At 46.5% G+C, this 22,400-nt stretch overlaps 1 pseudogene; it reads left to right on the forward strand.

The window, feature by feature from the left end:
• LOC146871076 (nuclear transcription factor Y subunit alpha-like) overlaps positions 1-22,400 on the forward strand; it is a 65,236-nt pseudogene that overhangs the window by 17,961 nt on the left and 24,875 nt on the right.

The following is a 22,400-nucleotide window of genomic DNA, read 5'->3' on the forward strand; positions in this document are numbered from 1 at the left end:
GCGTCTTTAGAAATCATGTAGCGGTCCAGCTTGTTGGATTGAACTGGTTTTGGCGCCCGGGACCCGGCTCCCTTCACGCGATCCATCGGTGCATTCTAGGCGAATATAGGGCCGGACCGAGGTGCGGCACGGGGGGGGGGGGGTTGGGGGACACCAACAACACTCCACCCCCGGCCCAATCCCGACTCCGACTCACCGCTGATCCAGCACTCCGGGCCGTGTCATGCAGGCGCAGGGGTCGCCTCCAGATTTCACCCCCCTGGGGCTACGGTAAGAAGAACAAGCTGGAACGCTATTACCAAGGTTGGCGAGGCACACCCTCACTCCGGTCCCCCCGGCTCCAGGACCCCAATGAGCAAGACTCCGCGGGGGCGGGAAACCAGGCGTTCAGGACAAGGGCACTCCCCGATCCCGGAGGCAACCGCTACACGCAGAAGGCACGGCCATTCACCGCCGACACCTGGAGGTGGGGTACAGGCCACTGCTGGAGGGTGAGTCACTTGTGCAGAGTAGCGAGAGTCTTATCGCTGTGGGTGCCCATTCGGCTCATTAACCCAGGTCTCCCACCACTGTCTGATGGTTGCTGGACTCCAGACGATAGGGGGCCCACCCCCGGTCACACCGCCACTCACCCCTGGTGTGCTCAGTTCACCGACGGCCCTCCGATCAGGAGCGCAGCCGTCTCATTGTCCCTGTTGTCTGTTGAGGCAGCTAGGAAAATACTGCCTCCACCTTGATACAGCAACCAGAAGGGTCCGATTTAGTGAAGACGACGCGCCGCCGCCATTTTCGTATCTCGCGGCCGGCGCGTGAATCGCCTACAGTATGTGCTGTCGAGGGGGCGTGGAGAGCCCCGGAACGCCGGCTGGGCCCACAAGCTGCCTCCACTGTCTGTATCAAACGTTCGCCGGGCTCTCCGGCTCTGAAAATATTGCCACTGCTCCCGGATTCGTGGCGCCACCCCCAGGCCGCCAATGTGCCTCCACGGCCTGACCATCGACTGTGGGTCCCGGCTTTGAGCTCTGCCACAGGCCGCCACTCTCCGAGGCGTCAGTCCTCAGGCTACAGACGCACTCACGGAGTCGGGGTAAGCGGGTTGGGCTCCGCTAGCGCTCCGCCGCTGAGAATTGGACATCTGTGAACCGGATGGCCATTCAGGATAGATAGGGGCGACGACGGGTGACGGAGCTCACTCGCTACGCGGCCATCTTCTCTCCGCGCCTGGCCACGCCCCCTGCTTTTCAAAGATTTGATAGAGTTGGTTATCTCCGTTTCAGAGATGGGTTTCCCTAGGTCTGCGCTTTCTGTCGCCGACAGGCTTGGTAGGTTTAATGAGTCTAAATAACTGGCACACTCTTCCGTGTGCAGTGTCTGTTTGCTTTTATATAAGTCTTCATAAAAGGACTAAAAGGCGTTCAAGATCTCTTTGTTTAGTTTGGGTATTATTATTGGAGTCTTTAACCGAAGAGATAGTGTACGTCTCGGTTTATGTTTGAGGTAAGAGGCTAATAATTTACCCGCTCTGTTGCCTTCGCAGAGCTTGAGGGCCTTCAATTTGTTGATCCACACTCCCGCCCGCTTACTCACAATCCTATTATATTCATATTTTTTCTGTACCAGTTGGTTAAGGATAACGCTACTATCCAACGCTATGGCATGTGAGGTTTCTAGAACCTTAATTTCCTTTTCCATCTCATTTAATTCTGAGGTAAGTTTTTTAAATTAATTTTTGCTTTAATCCAGATGAGTACCCCCTCATGGTCGCTTTCAGAGCGTCCCACAGGGTGAAAGTGTCTGTATCTGGGAGATCATTATACTCAATGTATTCTCAGGTAGCATTCTCAATCTTCTCTTTGTCTGCCGGATCGGAGAGGACCTCATCATTAAAGCTCCACCTTTTAGTAGGAGGTGTGGAATGAGTACCTGCTAGTATGGTATTGATGCAAGAATGGTCGGACACCAGTTTGGGTGCAATATCCGTTTGATCGATAAGGTGCGTAAAGGAGCCTGATATTAAAATATAGTCTATCCTGGTGTATGGGTTGTGCGGAACTGAATAAAATGTATAGTCACGAGAGTCCAGGTGTTGAAGGAGCCACGAGTCCTTAAGATTGAACTTAGAGCAAATTTTATGAACAACCTCATGGGAACGAGTGGTTTGATATCTACATTTGGATTGGCGGTCAATTAGGGGGTCTAGAGGCAAATTGAAGTCACCACCCACTTGTAAGAAAGTGGCTCTGTATATACTGCACCAAAGTAAGTTTCAGTGTGCACAGAGTCCACAGTCCCCAGAGGTTTTGCAGAGGCTAAAGTTAGATATAACCTTACTCTCTAAAGTGATAGCTTGGTCGAGCAGTAAGGCAGTATCAGGACAGTGTAAAGCATTTGTTGTACACACTCAGTCAGCAAATGGTCTCGCACACTCAAGAACTGAACTCTAGGGAAATCGTTTTGTATATAAAAATATATAGTTTTATTTTAGAACCGCAAGTAGGTATCAAAATAGTTTCTCAGAATGAAATGCTCTAGTTGAATACTTTCAATAAGCAATAGACTTTTAAATGCAATAGTTAGAGTTGTTACAATAGGCAACACAAGTTAAACACAATTATAACATTGAGCTCAATGGGAATTTTTAAGTAAAGGCAATATCGATTACTTTGCATAGGTTTTTGTTACTCAGGGCTGGATCCTGGATTCAGCCCTGGTGCATCTCCTGTAAACAGTTGAAAGAAATCGTTTTTGTTACACAGGTGATTTTTAAGGATTATTTGTATGTTTCAAAAATCGACACTCAGAAGAATTTCTGGCAAAAGCCAGGCAATGTTATCCTATGGAGGAAAGTTTGGTTATCGGAAAATCGCAGTTATAATTACTTTTCAGGGTCAGTGCTGGGCACCAAGATCCAGCACTGGGATCTGTCCTGGTAACAGGTGAGTAATTTTGTTTTCGTTGATCGGGTGATATTTAGTGAATATTTTAAAGTTTCAAAACTCGACACTTAGAAGAATTTCCAAGTGAAACCAGTCAATGTTACCCTATGGAGTAAATGTAGGTTATCGGCTTTCAGGTAAGTACTCTACTGGCAGAGTTAAGGTTCTGAGCATAGACTCTGGGGTCTCCCAGGGTCAGGTAGGTACAGTTGTTACACCCTCAGCGGCACAGGGGCAGCTAAAGTACTGGGTTTTTCAGAACCCAGCGGTGCCAGGGAACACACCCTAAGACATCGAGTCCTTCCTGTTTCAGACTACAGAAACACAGAGTCTTCTTGGTGAAGTCAAAGATCGTATTTATTGGCTGCAGCCAGTAACAGGTATCCTAGAAGTACAACACGGTGTATATTCTCAGGAGACTGCTCAACCTTACAAAGCCAGCCTTCTCTTTTTATACAAAAGATTATGCTTTAGGCAAACATTCCTTATTTTACAGTTGACCATTCACATATTTTCACTACAAAGAAAAATCAGAGTCATGATGACAAGCCCATATTTCAGTTTGTCCAGCCCTCAATTACCCGGCGAGACTCAGTACTTTCATCAGATATCGACGGACCCCCAATAAAAACGGGCACCTCCTCCTCGTAAAGCAAGTCATAAGGGAAGAAACAGGGACAGGTGTGTGTAAGATTCAGGCATGGTTTGTGTGTGATGAAAAGGTTTTATGATATGTTGTGCCTTGATACTAATCTCATTCGGCCACTGGGAAAGGAACTGGCCGAACAGGTTTGGCTTCAGGCAGTGGAGTCAGCTTGCCCAGGTCACAGAGGAGTCAGCAAAGGTGTACATGTCCTTCAGACTCGTTTTTGGCCTTAGTCATTGGCCTATGTGAGGGCAATCACAAAATGGCTGCCGTTCAAATGGAACCCGAGGGTTCAGGACGGAAACTCTGATTTCAGGGTAATTTCGTCACCCGAATATGACGAAAATGCTTGTGCATAGTATTCTAATCATCCTTGGTCTGCTGATACCAAAATCGTCATGATACGACGATGTTTATAACACGGGTCCAGAATTTTCAGTACCACAGACCCTCCTTTTGCCCTTACATAGGCAATAACCTATACTCACGCTAATCTGAGTCCAGGTCTATATTCATAAAGTCGTTGAGATGTTGCTGTAGCATCATCCTATTATTTAGCTCGTCTCTTGATACAGGTTTCCTTACACACGATGTAGCACAGAGGCCACATATTGAAGGAGCACACTGCACACACAGACAGGACAGGAAAAGAATGGCTAAGATCATCCCAATGACTATCAGAATCTTCCATCCCCAGGCGGATATCAGTTCCCAGAATCACCCCATCAATGACCAATCTCCTTTATCCACGTGAATAGATTCGGAGATCTTATGCAGTTTGGAAATGGCCTGGTAGACTGTCGGAGCGTTATCTGGAATGAAAACACAGCAACTTGATTGGATCACTTTACATACCCCACCTCGGTCTCCAAGTATGACGTCTAATGCGACCCTGTTCTGAAGAGTCATAAGGCGATCCGACTGGAGCTCAGCAGTCAAATTACTAAGGGCACCGGCGGTTTCAACTACCGTGGATTCAACCACCCTTGTCAATTGCCTTATGTTCCTGCTGTTAACCATAGGCCCCCAAAACGGCAGAAAACCTTTTACGAAATCTCCAAGTTCTTGTCCTGTAGTGTCTTCTTTACTGATGACACCTCTAACTATCCTTGTCTTATGGTAATCTGCCGCGGCCGTGTAGGTGGGAGGCAACAGGAACGAAACAAAACATGTGCCTGAGAAGTCAGGGGGCAACCATGTGTAGGCTCTATTATGGCAGATGAAATAGGTACCCTTAGCTGCTAGGAATGAAGGGGAAGTCTGAGACGCAAAAACATATGTTTCAGTGCAAATACTTTTCCCTAACTGAGCTCTGGGATTCTTGCCATTACCTTGCAGACATAGGTGACCCTGATGGGGTACAATCCAAATCGGGGAGGTTCTCTTTGCTTGCTGGTTCTCACTCGGAGTAACTCCATATCCTGTTATGTTCCATCCAATATATGCTAGTGTCTCATCTCTCGGGATAGTCTCATAGGAAATATCTTCCCTAATCATATCTACTATACCCTTAACTAGAGCACTATTCTTAGGATTATCTTTGACAGACGTAGGGGGTTGGCTTCATGAGCGTATATGAACATCATTCTATATGCCCACACAGAACCATTATGGCTGAAAGGCAGGACCAGATAAGGGATACCTTTATCAGTAGTATGAGGCATAAGACCACACACCCAACAGTTAGTTGTGTTCACTACTAATTGGTGTTGGTGTAGAAGCTGAACGAATGAATTATTGACAAATTCTAATCTTCTAGCGGACTCGTGTTCAGGCAGCGGGTGAAAAGAATGCGAGGAAACAGTAGAAGGAGGTATGGGCTGTGTAGTGGGTGCAAATGTCACTTGAAAAGAGAATAAATCATATCCTATTAAAAACTTCATTACACTAAGCAACATGAAAATACATAATATCAAAAATCGTTTCTTTGTCATCATTATACACATTCTGGCTTTAAAGTCCATCTGTTTGGCAGGTCTCTCATTCTCGAAAAACTCTACCCTTTCTAATTGCTGCTCGCGGTGGTAGGGTGTTCTATGCTAGGGAATGCTTCTGTCAGTCCAGGGCAACTCCCTTAGACCGACCAGAACTGTCGACCTAACGTCTTCAGCTGCACTCCAAAGACTTGGGCAACCACGACCCTACAACTGAACCCGGATGGCAGTTCGAAAAACAAAAATAAGAAAGTTTCTCAGATGGGAGAGCTGCACTTTCAAAAATAGCAAAGAAAAAGAATTTTTTATTTGTCCATAGTTCTCGGCCTCAAATTATAACGGCTTTTTCCAGGTACTGTCTGGTTCTGGAACAAGAGTTCAGGCACTGTAGTGTTCAATCGAATTGACGGTGGCACAGCTTCTTGCAAAATATTGTCACTTTCTCGTTCAAAAATTGTTCCTTTTACACGTGCATCGCTAAAAGGCAGAAAACGAGGCACAGTCTCAGTCTCAGAGTCAGCGATCCCCTTCTGGACCCACCGGTCGTACGGTAGAGGCAAAGGGACCTTCTTGCAGTGTACGCCGTGGATCCAGTTCTTTTTCCCTTCCACTCGAACAGCTGATCTTGTTGAGAGAAGGACGAGGTGGGGGCCGGTCCAACGGGGCTGGTCATTCTTTGTCCGCTGGAAGTTCTTGACCAGCACCCATGTTCCAGGATCGATAAGATGTCCTGGAGCTTCAGAGACCTGAGGCAGAGTATCGTGAACCTGTTGGTGTAAAACACGCAATTTAGCCGTCAATTCATACAAATAATCAAGCAGTACAGGGTGTTCGATCTCACTGAATTTTGTCGGCCTTGGCACTCCCCATATGTTGGCCGGGCGGCCGAACACAATTTCATAGGGACTAAGTCCCACTCGCGAATGCACAGTCATTCTTGTTGATAGGAGTGCTAAAGGCAGAGCGTCAGGCCATTTATGACCAGAGCTCGCTTGTATCTTTGCCAATTTCAGTTTTAGCGTGCCATTATAGCACTCTACAAGTCCAGCTGATTGGGGGTGATTTGCAGCGTGGAATTTTTGCTGGATACCTAGCCCCTCACATACGTTTTTCATCACTCGACCCACAAATTCACTCCCATTATCACTCCAGACCATTCTCGGCATTCCAAACCTAGGGAAGAATTCTTTGGCAAGGGCTTTAGCTGCGGATAAGGCAGTGTTATCTTTTAAGGGATATGCTTCTACCCATCTTGAAAAGGCACAAACAACAACGAGTACGTATTTCAAATTGTTGCACCTTTCCATGTGGATGAAATCTAGCTGCAAAACCACGAACGGATACGTTGGAGGCGCAAAATGACCAGCTGGAGTTGGGGTTCCCCTACCAGGATTGTATTTCAGACACACCATGCAATTCTTGACCACATTCTCTGCACATTTAGGAATTCCAGCATTTTGCCATACTGGAGCCAACAACTTACAAATCCCTTTCACACTGATATGGGCCATTCCATGAGCCATTGTCACCACTGCAAGCACATACGCATCGGGTAACAACCATTGCTGATGTTCTGACAAGTCAACCCAACAACCATTTTCATCCAATTTACCCGTACTCTCTCTCCACACACTCAACTCTTTCTCTGAAGCTTCAGCTTGAAGAGACTTCACACTCTCTATCGTATCTTCACACATTCCAACGTCACCAACCCATCTTGCAGGGCCTGCAACATACATTCGATTCATCACATCTTAAGCTGTTTCTTTTGCGATTTCGTCAGCAAATGCATTGCCACGACCAACATCATCAGTAACCTTCTTGTGTGCACTGCATTTCACAATCGCAACTTGTAGCAGCAAGGTCAGTGACTCAAGAAGCTCATTCACCAACTGACCATGCTGAATCTTAGCTCCATGCGAAGTCAGGAACCCACGTTCTTTCCACAATCGTCCAAAACTATGAGCCACACCAAACGCATACTGGCTGTCGGTATATATGGTCACTTTCATTCCTTTTGATAACACACACGCTCTCGTAAGTGCAATCAACTCTGCTGCTTGAGCTGAATTATGTGGTATACGTGCAGCTTCAACAATCGTATGCAAAGTCGTGACAGCATATGCTGCAGTCGTATCACCATTCGGAAGCTTGAAGCATGAACCATCCACCCATAAGGTACCATCACACTTTACAAGAGGAGTATCTTTAAGATCTACTCTCCCTTTCGTTTCTTCTTCTGTCCTGAGAATACAATCATGCTGTTCAACATCATCTGTCTCTACTGAAATCGGCAATAACGTGGCTGGATTCAACGTATTGCACCTCTTTATGTTCACATGACTCGCTAACAGTGTCAACTCGTAACCTGACAATCGAGCACTAGTTAAGTGCTGTGTCTTGGTCCTGTTTAACAACGTGTCCACTGCATGTGGAACCATCACAATCAACATATTATTCATCACTAACCCAGCAGACTGTCGAATAGAAACAGCTGCTGCCGCTGTGGCTCTTAAGCAACTCGTCAATGCTTTAGCTACCGGATCCAAAGTCGACGAAAAATACGCGCATGGACGTTGCTTGTCTCCAAAAGACTGTGTCAGCACTGACAATGCACAACCCTCTTTCTCATGGACATACAGTGGAAAGGGCTTACTGTAGTCTGGGGTACCCAACATAGGAGCCGAACACAATGCATTACGCAATTCGGAAAAACTTTTCTGACAATCTTCAGACCACGGAACGGGATTCGGTGTATCTTTACAGGTCAATGCTACCAAAGGTTTGGCCAGCAAAGAAAAATTCGGTATCCATTGTCTGCAGTATGATGTAATGCCCAAGAAAGCACGTACTTCTCTCTGTGTCCTTGGCACACTCAATTTTGCAATTGCCTGAATTCTTTCTGGGGTCAGTTTCCTTCCCTCCTTCAATAAGAGATGACCTAAGTAGGTCACTTCTTCTCGACAATATTGCAGTTTTGAAAGAGACACTTTGTGATGTAAATCAGACAAAAGACGCAACAATGACAAGGTGGCTTCTTTACAAATCTTCTCAGTATCTGCAGCGATTAGCAAATCATCGACGTACTGAATAAGGGTAGCGCCATCAGGTAAAACAATTGCATCAAGCTGTGTTTTTAAAGCCTGACTATATATTGATGGACTTTCACAGTAGCCTTGAGGAGCGCGTTTGAAGCGGAAGCTTCGGCCTCCTAAACTGAAGCCAAAAATATCCCTGCTCTCCTCGGCAATCGGGATGCTGAAGAAAGCATTCTTCAAGTCAATCACCGAGAACCTAAGTTGCGGATGCTGGAATCATGGTCAATATGGCAATGATATCAGGAACAACTGTAAACTGTGGCACAACTATTTTATTGACCTCTCTAAGATCAATCACGAACCTGTAAACAGGTAGTTGAGAAGGGTCAGTACGTTTCAAAACAGGCAGAACAGGACTATAACAAACGTTGCCTCTTGTCTCTTCAATTACATCTTTTTCAATCAAATCATAAAGGATCGCTAGTAACGCCCTTTCACCTTCACTAGAGATCTTGTATTGGGGAATGCGTGGCAATTTAACATTGGCTTTCAATGTCACAACATATGGCGGTATTTCCAAAAGACCCACATCATTAGGACCAGTGGCCCAAAGAATATCAGGAAGAAACGACAATTCGGTCGGAAGTTTATCCTTCGACAAATACATTGGAGAGATCACTTTCCTACCCAGTGTAAGTTGTACTCCCGAAGGAGAACAATATAATGCCGCATACAATCTTTTCAACAAATCCAATCCTAACAAGTTTTCAACACAACCTGTCGTCAGAATAAGGGGTGCTCCCAATTCACAAGGTCCAACAGAAAGGGACATAGGACTAGAAATCGGGTTCCTAACCGGGGCGCCAGAAAAACCTACCGAAACATTCATCTCGCCAGACAAAGGTGCGCCAGGGAGTTTTGAGTGCATAATAGAACTCTTTGTAGCACCAGTATCCAACAGAAAAGGCTCTGACACACCTGATGTAATCACCTCAACATAAGGTCCACTCTGATCTATTGGAACTGAAACAACTCCCTCTCTTTGTCTATGGCTGTCCTAGCAATCATTACCTTCCATATTCTCATCTTCTGCATAGTAGTCGTCAGCATAGTACTGAGCCGTCCTACCAGACGCGTTATTTTTCTGGTCAAAACTATTCATTGAATTCTGAAACGGAAAGGAACACGCGTTCTGGGAGAAACTTCCACGTCCTCTACCTCTAGGGGCTTGTTAAACACCTCGACCTCTTGCGCCAGAAGCACCATTCGTATGCTGTAACAAAATAGGACAACTATACTTGAAATGACCCTCTTCTTTACAATATGAACACTGATTGGGACCTACAGGAACACGTGGTTGAGAAAACTCGAACCTTTGCGAGTTTCTCTGAAACTGTTGAGGTTGCTGATAGTTACTCTGACCACCACGTGGCGGATACGCCTGTTGTAAAAGAACCTTCGTCTTTAATTCTTTAGTTTTCTTGTCTGCTCTATCCTTCTCATCTTTATCCCTATTTTCGTAGTACTGTGCAGTAGCCAATATTTGTGCTGAAGAGGAAACGGCCCAAGAACTCTCTGAATCTTTCAATTTCTTACACAGCTCGGGAAGCAAATTGTGTACAAACTTGTCAACGAACAACCGTTGACCACCTTCTGTACTCATATCCTGACCACTGTGGTCGATAAACGTTTCCTCAAACCTGGTGAAGAAATCAGACACTGTTTCATCTTTCTTCTGCTTCCACGCAGACAATTTATCCCAATTCACACGCATCACAGGCATTAAAGTCTTCATGTAAGTAATGATCCTAGCAGGAAGTTCTGCTACCAAAGGCTCAGGCTTGGCACCACCAACTTGTCTATCATTTGCAGCACTAATATTAGCCCATGAGTCACCTAACTCTTGCGCATGATCTGTATGGCGAATCAATCCCCACAAAGGCTGTGGAACAACATTCCCAAACAACATGTCTACGTCGGCTAAATTCATAATGCATGAGTCTGCAGTCTGTGATAATTCCTTATAATACCCTGCAGGGTTTTTACGGGGGTCAGGCAAAGTCTGCTTAAGGGCTATAACTTCAGCTCGCTTCCAAGGAACATGTACCCAAACACGCTGAAAATGAGCTGGAACAGCATCAATTTGATTAGCGACATCAGCCGCAACGGCGTCCTTCCATACCGGAGGGACTTCTCTCATTGGGTACTGTCGCACTTTTTTTCTAACAGAGGAGTCATGTTCAAACAGTGACTGAGAAGGATCATAATTCCTAAAGGACAACAACGTCGCAACTGCTTTCTCAACATCGGAACCCACAATCGTGCCCTTTTCAAACTCAAACCGTACATGGCACAAATCAGGCGGATTTGTTTCCAAATCATTATCCTCCAATTCCTCACAAAGGAAAGAACACATTTTCTGAAAAACGTATCTTTGTTTCGGTGCTTCCCATTGATGGAAGACATCCATAACAGACTCCACATCATATCTTAAAGGGTAAGTAACCCATTTACGCGCCATACGGTCAAACATTTCTCTCTCTCTCTCTCTCGAGAATTAGGCAGTTGACTACGCGACTGCTTACGCTCCGAATCAGGGGTCACACCAGATGACCCAAAGAGAGGAAATATAAGGCTAGCAACAGTATCAGTCATTCTCTGTTGGACAGAAGGAGACGTTGACGAAAGAACAGGAGGAAAAACAGAGGGAGGCAAGGCAGACGCAGATGCAGACGCAGAGGCAGTATCAGCAAGAACACCAGAAGAGGCAGTCGATGTAGTAGATAAAGTCGTAGGAAGTACAGATGGAGCAGGTAGCAAAGTCGGCGGCCCTTGAGGGGGCTGCGCCATAGGAGTAGGAGCCAACTGAAGAGGAGCTGGCGGCTGTGGAAGAACCTAAGGCACAATAACCGGAGGTTGCACAACTAAAGGTTGCGGAGGTGCTGTAGCACTCTGCGCATAAGGGGGCGGCGAACTCAACAAGTGTGACATTAAAGGATCTTTCTCAAGTTCTTTTGCTGCATCTTGCTGAATAAGCGGCAAAACTGGATAACATTTATCGATCACCATTTTACGTTGCCTGTGCAACTGCTCACTCATCTGTTCTTCTTCATTATCTTTAAACTGCATAGCAGCTTGCATTATCGAGATACCCTTTTCTCTCTTATTTCTCTTTGCTAATTTAATTTCCTTCTGTTTGGCTTCCTTACGCCATAGGCGGAAAGAGTCAAACATCGCCGGCCGGGCTTTCTTCTTAAAAAGTTTAACCTCCAGATTATCCAGAATCTCTGTGTCAAAACTACCATATTGGGGCCATTTTAAAACACCATCTTTCCTGGTGTATCGGATCCATACTTCATTATATGTGAGGGGGCCTATGCCATGTTCCACATATAGTTCATAGGTTGGAGTTCCAATCGGAGGAACCGGACACGAGTCCTCCAATCGGGAATCCCTATTACAACCAAGACAAAACAAATTTCCAAGTCTGCTAAGACCAGGCATCTTCGCTCTCTAGTCTAGCTTCAAACTTCAAAGGATTATCGAATACGATAGTCTCGTGAATACACGAGTCCCTCGGCTTTGGTACTTGCAAGTTCCAAATCAAAGATCCCAAGGGGATACCAAACTAAGAACCAAACTAAGGACTGGGAGACGCTCCACTTATACTTAACTGAGGTATCGATGACCTCACCAGAAGACTCGTCTATCATTTCGCTCTACCAATCATCAAGGGTCCAAAACAGGGCGATAGTCAGGGCAGCAGTCCTTCGTAGCCATCGGGAAGCGGGGAACCTCGCAGCAAAGACTTTCGGACCACGTCGACATACAGGGGTCGATGAAGTGGCGGCCTTCTTCCAGAATTTTCACACGAAGCTCCTCACGAACCTCTGGCTTGGACCGGTACCGCTGAAATCGCCCCACGTTGGGCGCCAACTGAAGTACTGGGTTTTTCAGAACCCAGCGGTGCCAGGGAACACACCCTAAGACTTCGAGTCCTTCCTGTTTCAGACTACAGAAACACAGAGTCTTCTTGGTGAAGTCAAAGATCGTATTTATTGGCTGCAGCCAGTAACAGGTATCCTAGAAGTACAACACGGTGTATATTCTCAGGAGACTGCTCAACCTTACAAAGCCAGCCTTCTCTTTTTATACAAAATATTATGCTTTAGGCAAACATTCCTTATTTTACAGTTGACCATTCACATATTTTCACTACAAAGAAAAAGCAGAGTCATAATGACAAGCCCATATTTCAGTTTGTTCAGCCCTCAATCAATTACCCGGCGAGACTCAGTACTTTCATCAGATATCGACGGACCCCCAATAAAAACGGGCACCTCCTCCTCGTAAAGCAAGTCATAAAGAAAGGAACAGGGACAGGTGTGTGTAAGATTAGGCATGGTTTGTGTGTGATGAAAGGTTTTATGATAGGTTGTGCCTTGATACTAATCTCATTCGGCCACTGGGAAAGGAACCGGCCGAACAGGTTTGGCTTCAGGCAGTGGAGTCAGCTTGCCCAGGTCACAGAGGAGTCAGCAAAGGTGTACAAGTCCTTCAGACTCGTTTTTGGCCTTAGTCATTGGCCTATGTGAGGGCAATCACAAAATGGCTGCCGTTCAAATGGAACCCGAGGGTTCAGGACGGAAACTCTGATTTCAGGGTAATTTCGTCACCAGAATATGACGAAAATGCTTGTGCATAGTATTCTAATCATCCTTGGTCTGCTGATACCAAAATCGTCATGATACGACGATGTTTATAACACGGGTCCAGAATTTTCAGTACCACACAGCCAGGTGCAGAGAGAGTAGGCCCAATAATAGCCTGTGGCGGGCAGGGGGCCTGTGGATGGTGGCTGCTTGCAGGCAGCCCACGCCGCCCTGGGAGCTGGGCTCCTGGTCACTTACTCAGGGCAAGTGGGGAAGTAGTTTAGGTCAGATGCTGCACTTCCAGGGGCACTCGAGCGGCTGGGTGCAGGGTGCTTTTGAACCGTCGGGCTCTCAATGTATTTAAATGGAGAAGTTGCAAGATGAACAAAGGCTGCAAGCTCGGGGACGGAGATTCTTCAGGTGCGACCACCACTTCAAGAGGTAAGTTGGGAAGCTGTAGGTTAGGTAGGCACCCAGGAGCTGGGCACAGGGGGCCGCAGGGCGCCGGGTGCAGGGGTGTCTTTTGGCATCGGGAAATCTTACCCTCTGCTGGTCGCGGTTGGAGGGGTCCCTGGTATTGAGGCTGCAGGCGTCGTCAGGAGCGTCAAGGAGGGTCCTTGGGTGCTGGATTCTTGGTCAGTAGCTGGGGGGATGTCCTCGTGGTCTTTGTTCACTCAGGCACAGGCCGGGCTCGGCGGGTGCAGAGTGTGCTGGATTCGCGATTCCTGGCTGGCACCGGGGGTTGTTGCTGTTTGAGCAGAACCTCTGCTCATGGGAGTCCCAGTCTTTAGATGAGCAAGACAGTCAGGTCCTCCGGGGTTTTTGAGGTTGCTGACCACTGGAGACGCCGGGATTTAGCAGGAGCAGGTTCGAGGGCCGACAGGCCTGTAGGGCTGGGGCCAAGTCAGTTGGTGTCGTCCTCTTGTTAGCAGCTGCACGGCAGGTCTTCTTTCTTCCTGTTCTTCTTTTTGTTTCGGGATCTGAGGAAGGAAGGTTCAGGGTGTGTCTAAATACTAAATTTAGGGATGTTTAGAGGTAGGTAGAGGTCAGGGACCAATAGGTCCCTTCCCTGGGGTGGGTACACCCCCTAGCCTGCCACTGTCCATTGGGAGGGGGGGCAGGAGCCTAGTCCTGATTGGGTAGGGCTCCCCATCCACAAGATGGCGAGAGTTGTGCTTCACCACACGTACCCCACCTGAGGGGTGGGGTTGGCAGAGGCCGGCACACCCCCTTTCCTAACTTGGGTTTTCCCGCCGATCTTCCTGCCAGAACCGGTAGGGGCCAGTTGCTGAGTACAGCAAGTGGCCTCCAGAAGCTCACAAAGGCGGCATACCTTTGAAGCTTCCCCTGCCCATCCTGGGGGAGGAGACCTAGCACCTCGCCCAGGATGTGCATTGTTGCAGGTCCACGAGAGCGGATGGCTCTCTACCCAGGGGTCCAGCAACATGTCTGCTGTGTGGCAGCCTAGGCAGCCTCTCAGTCAGGACGCTGGTTGTTGGTTAGTTTCAGGGGGCATCTCTAGGATTCCCTCTGTCCTGCATTTTACATTAAATCCCACACTGGTATCAGTGTGGGTTTAATGTGCTGAAAAGTTTGATACCAAACTTCTCAGTCTTCAGTGTAGCCATTATGGTGCTGTGGAGTTCGTAATGTCGACCTCCCAGCACCATATACTCTTAATGACAACACTGCACTTACAGGGCCCAGGAATGGACCTGGGCACTGTAGGGGTACAGGGCTCATGCCCCTGTACCCTCACTACTGGCACAGGGCACCCAGCTAGAGGGGTGACTGATGTATGCCAGGGCAGTGGTTTGTGGGCATGGCACACAGGAATGTGTGCCATGTCGTCTTTGTGTTTTGTTCTGCACCCACACAGTCAGCCTGCAAAGGCAGTGTGTGTGTGTGTCAGGGTACAGGGCCTCTAAGGGTAACACAATAAGTGCTGCAACCCTTAGGGGCCTTCTCTGGTCACAGTGCCCTGGGTACCCATGGTACCATTGACCAGGGGCTGACATGTGGCCAGAGATGCCAATTGGGTTTAGGCTTCAATACAGTTTTAGGTAAGGAACACAGGCCCTGGGCACCTGATTGGCAGGAGCCCAGGGCACACTCAGTCAAAGTACATCAGCAATTCAGCAAAAAGTGGGGGCATACCATGCAAGGAAGATGGCACTTTCTCACACCACTATGATAAGATCATCTTGTGGAAGGCTACCTATTGTATCTGAGAGATTTTCCCAGAAGTTGGGCTCATCTGAATTGGGGCCATATATATTGAGGACATGGATTGAGTTATCCCCTTTCTTCAGGTGCGTGACTAACACTCTACCCTCATCATCATGTGTGTGTGTGAGACAATAGAAATATTGGATTTCCTGGTTATAAGGGTAATAACTCCTTTTTTCTTATGATCTGCTGGAGAGCATGAGGTATATGAGATCCAGTTGTATTTGATTAAGCCAGCATCCTCCTCTGAGAGTTTTGTTTCCTGAAGGAGTATGATATCGCCTTTAGTTTTAGCCAAGCAGTTGAAGATTTTCCTATGCTTAACTGGGTGGTTGAGCCCCTTCACGTTTAGTGAGACAATATTGAGGTCCTCTGCAATAGTTTTAACTTGAGGCATTGATTGATCTAGTGATGGTTATAAAAACAACTATACTCATAGTCTGTGTGAAGCACCTCTCTCGACTCCCACAATGATATATTTAGTTTCATAAGGATGGTCACCTAGTAAGGATGTCTTTCCTTGCGGCTCAGAAGGGCCCTGTCCCTGACAATGTGAATGAAGTAGAGCATATCTGTCATTGTAAAAAAGGCATGAAAAAACACAAAGAAAACATACAAAAAAACTAAAACAACCACATATATTTTGCCCCCCACCCTAAACCCCCTTCCCTCCGCCCCCCCCCCCCCCCACCTGAGTAAATCGGATCTAGGAGCTGCGACGACAGGTCCGTTGGACTGGCAGCAAAGAGGATATTAACCTGTGTTTTAAACAATCTGGAGTAACTCAAACTAACTTGGAGCAGATACATTACTTGTATAACAATAGCAATTGCGACTTGTAGTCAGTAGGTAACAGCTACAGCTATTCACACATAAATTAACGTACAAAAACAAAATACTCTTAACCCTCTTATAATCCTGGGAAGTCCTCTAAGGATCGCATGTTCACACTAGCCATTAAGTCTCTTAATTTAGACACACCTATTGCAACCCACCCTTTTGAAGCTGTGAAAGGAGTGTACTTGACCGAATCATGTACCCTTTGCTGTGCCATCGGTGTCCCACAAGAGCTTGCTTATTGATCGTGAATATGGGTGAAGATGCCATGATAAAGTAATGTTACTAACTTAAAATCATATTTAGTCTTCATGCAAATATTCACTGACTTCATCACCAAGAGATAGGTCTGGAGAGTGAGGATTGTGAACATGGGCGGACAGCAAAAGAGCTAAGGATCCTTCGCTGTTAACTGAGATTCAAAAGGAATAGTCAACTGTCAAAGCGGTGTTTCTGGGATTGCAGTGGCAGCCAGGTAAAATAGTAGTTTTTGAGGTTTTGCGTGGCGTTGCAGCGCAAAGCGCTGCTCGCCTCAGCGAGATTTATTGTGAATGAGGAGTTTTAGAAAAGGGCTTTAAGGCCCGCCCCTCATTTCCATTGGCTGGCATCACCGTTTATGCTAAATGGTGGCCTGCCAGTGGAAATGAGCTGTTGGCGTTGCCTCCCTTTCGCCTTTAGGTCCGGCCCATCCAGACTGGATCGCCTGCTTCACAGCTGTCGTGAAGCACTTTCTTATCTTTAGCGCTGCCATGCTAATTAGAAACAGATGGCCCCCCCTAGAGATAAAGTGCTTTGCCGGACGAAAAGGCGTTTGGACATACTTTCTCGCCAGCGAGCAGCGCATGCAAGACCTAAAAAACCACACAAAATAAATTGTGAGCGTGACCACAGGCCGGCTCCTTAAACAGTACAGAGAATTCATGTTGTGAGTACCTTCCACATTGAAGTTAGGCAAAACGTCACAGGCTTTTCATTGTTTATGGGTGAAGTTCCTCCTCCTTGCGGAGGGCCCTCTCCCCATACGTAACTTATGTTAATATGCCTGATCCTAGCATGGCAGCGGCCGTGGCGCGGCCCATCCCTTGCGCAGTGATAGGGTCCTCGGGCGTTCTAGACAAGTTTTTGTGGGACGAGCGGCGGCCCAGTGTGACCCGAGAGCACTGACTCCCGCAGTGCGACTATCTTTTGACCCGAATTCAGGCACAGTCTCACTGGCTAGCCTCACTGCCCCAGCAAGTGCCCCCTCTTCAGCACAGCAGCAGCGCCCCCGGTGGAGACAGTGATTCCCTGCCCGAAGTTGTGAAGTTTTGGCCGCTCTTGGGCTGCGATGAGCGGGAGGAGCCGGCGCTGATCCCAGAGCTGCACAGGATACCCCAGAGTGGTACCCGCAGCTCCCCTACCACCTAACGTTTGTCGCGACTGGTCCCCCGACATGGATTACTTTCAGGAGCAGGTGCAGCAGAAGGACATGGGCTGCCAGTTGCAGGTGGGGCCGGAGCTATTGGAGTATGTGTTCGATACCCGTCGTTCTCTGGATCTAGAACAGGATAAGCAGCGCCTGGACAAGATAGTTGACGAGCTAATCGGCTGGGTTAACTCCAGCAACTATAAGATGAGGAAATGCATGAGACTGGCAACTCAGTCATAACACTGGTCGTGGGAGTGGACCAGTACCCATATGATGGTGATCGGGACTGTCGGGCAATGCAATAGGTCTCGCATTTACGCGAGTTTGAGCTGTTGACATTGAAAATAACAATGCCTTTTATTTTTGCTTTTTATTTTTTAAACCCTAAATAAAAGGTTTTATTTACAATGCCAATAGCTTAAACTTGTGTAACGGCGAAACCTATTGCATTGCAAATGCTTGTTTAGTGAAGCTATGCTGCCCCTTAGCACAGCTTTTTTTGTTTAAAGACACACCAAAATGAATTTACTTGAGGTTTTATTTGAAACGTTTGAAAAAATGCCACATTGAGATATGCTTATATACTTGAGAGCAGTTTGTCTTGGGGGAGGGGAGCAGTGTTCTTGGATCATACCTATAGGCTGAGATGTTCAGTGTTCATGACTTAAGTGAACATACGTATGAGGATAATTAGGCTTACAAGTAACTAAGCATTTCCTTTCTCTTAGTGTTCCATTGAGATGGTTTAGTGTTTCCTTTCGTTATATGTGCATACGTATCCGTTGCCTGCTCAGTGATTTATTGTTCATGGCGACAATCCTTTGGTCTTATAAAAATGTTTGATATAGGTAGAATGTAGTTCTCCGGGAGAGACCTAGTAGATAGTTGACATTTGCCAGTGTTCAAGTTGGGTTAGAAAATGCTCAGCATTATTCAGCAAGCGTTACGTTTAGTAGTCGGATGTCGAATATTTCTTACCCTGTGCTTGAAATCCTTATCCCCAGTGCTTGAAATCCACGTTGATTCTCTGTTTGTGTTCCAACAGGGTCAGCAGCAGATCATTGTCCAGGGCCAACAAGTGGCACAGACTACAGATGGGCAGACCATTGTATATCAGCCGGTCAATGCTGATGGCACCATCCTACACTACAGCAAGGTACTGCAGACCTGGGCAGGGAACTCTGTCCTATTTTAAACTTTGTAAACGGGGCTCTGTTCTAAATTTGTATGGACGTTTTTGTGCTATGTTCTTTTCAAATGCCAGCTTAGGCCGAATTATAACTGGAACAGACCGGATTAATGCTATTACTCTGTTCTTTGTGTATTTCCCTCTTGTTTTGTTATTTAAAGTTACAGTCCCTGTTACAGACATGATCACCATCCCGGGATCCAGCTTAGCAGGAGCACAGATTGTTCAAGCTGGAGGCAACACCAATACGACCTCCAGTGGGCAAGGCACCGTTACTGTCACGCTTCCGGTCTCTGGCAACATGGTTAATTCTGGCGGCATGGTGATTGTAAGTATTTTATTTAGTACAAGTACATGGGGTCTCAAAACCCAGAATAACAGATTTGAAGACTGAAAGTCATACTAACATTTGTGCAGTTAGAGTGACATTTAAACACTTTTTGAATTTTGTGGCTCTTTTCCTAAAGTATTACTGCAATCTTGGATCATTCCTTTCCTGTAACACTTCAGCTGTGATTCTGTTGTGTTACTCGTTAAGCGATGTATCCTATGAACTGTACGATGCTGGTTGCCAAAGCTACATGAACTCGGAAGCATGTTGTTTGTGCCTTTTCTTCAATATTAACCTATGGTTGTCATATGTCTATTTCTAGAAACATAACTTTCCTCACCCTCCAGTGCTTTCCTTTTTTACTGTGCATCTGAACAGTGACACATTTTCTGATTAGAAAATGTCTCCTGTTCTGTCATAGTTGGTACCTGGAACTGGTTCTGTGCCAGCCTTACACAGGATTCCTCTTCCAGGGGCAGAACTACTGGAGGAGGAGTCAATGCAAAACAGTATCACCGGATACTAAAGAGGAGGCAAGCCCGTGCCAAGCTGGAGGCGGAAGGCAAGATTCCGAAAGAGAGAAGGGTAAGATTTGGGGTGAAGTGTTGCATGCAGAGATGAAATATACAGTGCAGGCTTTTGTGGTAGCATGGGTAGTTGAGTGAAACTACAACATGCCTAAGGTATGTAGGTTTTGGGGCCTACAGAACATTTCTCTTTCTGATGGAAAGATTTGTGCTGTATTTTTACTTTGCATTTTTATTGCTTGTTGCACTGACTGAGATTTCACTATTCTACACTCCCAGTCAAGTTTCCCTATTTCTGTGTTGAGCCAGTCTGGTCTCTGGTGCCTGCACTGTCTTGACTGTGCTGTTGCCTCCTCGGTCTCTCCGCTCCTTGTGTCTTGCCTACTGTTCTGTCACCTTGCTTAAGAATACTGGATTTATTCTTGTACTGTTCTGATAGACCCTTCTAACCGCAGATTCTTTTGAATTAACCCACAAGGGCCAGACTGGATCTGGAAACAATTTCTCCACCTAGTGCTCCCTCGTGTCTGCTGATGATGTCATCAGCCTGAAACCTTGCCCTTTCGCTGGAAGGGATGGCATCACTCCTGCGCAAGACAGCAGTTTTTTTCCCTGCACCCTTGGATGCAGAATTGGAGCTCCGCTCCCAAAGTTTGCAGTATCTTAGCAGATTTCAAAAACTTTTTTTTTTATCCCACTTACACTGTGCCAGGGATATCTGCCCCAAAGACAACAGGCTCGACAATTTTTCATCTGTAGAAAGCAGTTGTCTGTCATGGACGTGATGTCCAATCATGATTCGAATTAAGGCCATCAGGGAGTGTGAGGTAAAGTTCTACATCTCTGATGATGTCTAGTGCCTATTCCTGCCCCATATCTCCGTCTTGAGGTCCCTGTCCTCAAGTAAATCTTACGATGAAGTCCAAGGGCAAATCGTTGTGCAAAAACAAGAAGTCTGTACTGGATCCCTCCCCAGCATTCCTGCTCCAGGGTGATTACACTCAGTATGCGCTCTAAAGACAAAGGCTCAATGAAAATATTCCACTGCTGGAGTGGTTCTTAACCCAGCAATAACTGACCCAGTAAGGCTTCCACCCTTTGCCATGCCGGCTCAGAACATCTGCAGTGGAATTTCGACCTTCAATGGGGATGCCTCGCAGATAAAATCCACGTGTCTTATGAGGCAGCTTGAGACCGTCAAAGGTGGACAAAGTACTCCATCCTGACGTGCACCAGGCCGATCTCCATACCCTCCCCAACTGCTGAGCCTAACGTGTGTCCTCCGCTCCTTTTCCCTCTTCAGGAGCTCCTATTCTCACTAGAATGGGGCCGTGTTCTACACCCAAACCTTCACTTCCATGGGTGGACATTAAGCAGAACTAGCTGAACGGATTTGATCAGCCCAAGGAAGTAGCGGATGTTATCTTAGCTATTCGCCCCAAAGCCGATTTATTCTGGACATAGGGCAAAGTTTGTGGCCTAATGGGAGATTTATCTGGTCGATCAGCTGCATGCTAAACCTTTTGATTCCTGCTTCAGCTCTCAAGTCTGCAAGAAGGGCCATTTTCCCTGCTGGATCCTGCAGAATTTACCAGTGTGCCTCATATCCTCTTGTTTGAGAGGTTGTCTTTGGTATCTGTTCAAAAAGTGAACGATTTACAGTAAGAAGTATCCATCAGAAGAACAAGTAAATTAGCTTCAGTAATGCTCTTTCTGATGTATACTTTATCTAACAGTAGATTCCTCACGGACCTCCCTTCTTCCTCATTAATACGGTTCTGTGTTTGCACACTATCGTGGTTCTGAGTCTCTTACTAACGCTCTGCATATAAGGGCGTGGAAAGCTTGTTTATAAATTGATGTCAGCGTGCAGTTGAGATGACTCTGCCATGGATTCTGACAGCCCAACCCACCGGCATGTGGGTGCAATTGCTAGGTAAAGAGTTTCTGGAACCAATGTGGCACCTGAAGGAGTTCAAAAGGTGAGGAATCTGCGCTAAGAGTACCTAAGGAGGGTAATTTTTTCTTCTTTCCTGCTTCTGACTAACACTGTTGGTTTTGCAGCATGAGTCTGTTCTGGCTTCACCTCATGGTGCAATATTCATGTAGCTGTTTCTGCCTCTAAGCTTTTGGTTTCTGATTTTGTTCCCCTCACAGAAATACCTTCATGAGTCACGCCATCGCCATGCAATGGCCAGGAAACGAGGCGATGGTTGCCGTTTCTTCTCGCCCAAGGAAAAAGATGGCCCAGATATGCACGTAATAACAAATTAGTTGATTTATTAAATTTGGTCAATGGGGAAATAACAAATTTGTAGTGGTCAGTTTTTAGGAGTCCGGTCATAGAAGTATATGGCTGGTTTGCTTGATGACTTTGGAGCCAGTTGTGGGTAAACATTGTTTGATCAGGATCAGTATTTCCTTTCAGAGGCAGTCTCTGTACTGTATCAGTTGCCCATATCATAGCAGCACTATCTCGGTTGAGCGCACAGTTGTGAACATGGCAAATAAAAGGTTAGCGGGAATAAAGCTCTGAGAGAGGCCTACCAAACTATTTAGCACTAAAAATTCGGCCTTGTTGAACAATTCCCCCCTCCCTCCCCACTTTACCAAGCTCCCCCCTTTCTTTTGGAACGTATGCAGATAACTTAGGTGCACATTATATCGCCCAGT

This window comes from Triturus cristatus, chromosome 1_1 (assembly GCF_964204655.1).
Source record: "Triturus cristatus chromosome 1_1, aTriCri1.1, whole genome shotgun sequence".
Lineage (NCBI taxonomy): Eukaryota > Metazoa > Chordata > Amphibia > Caudata > Salamandridae > Triturus > Triturus cristatus.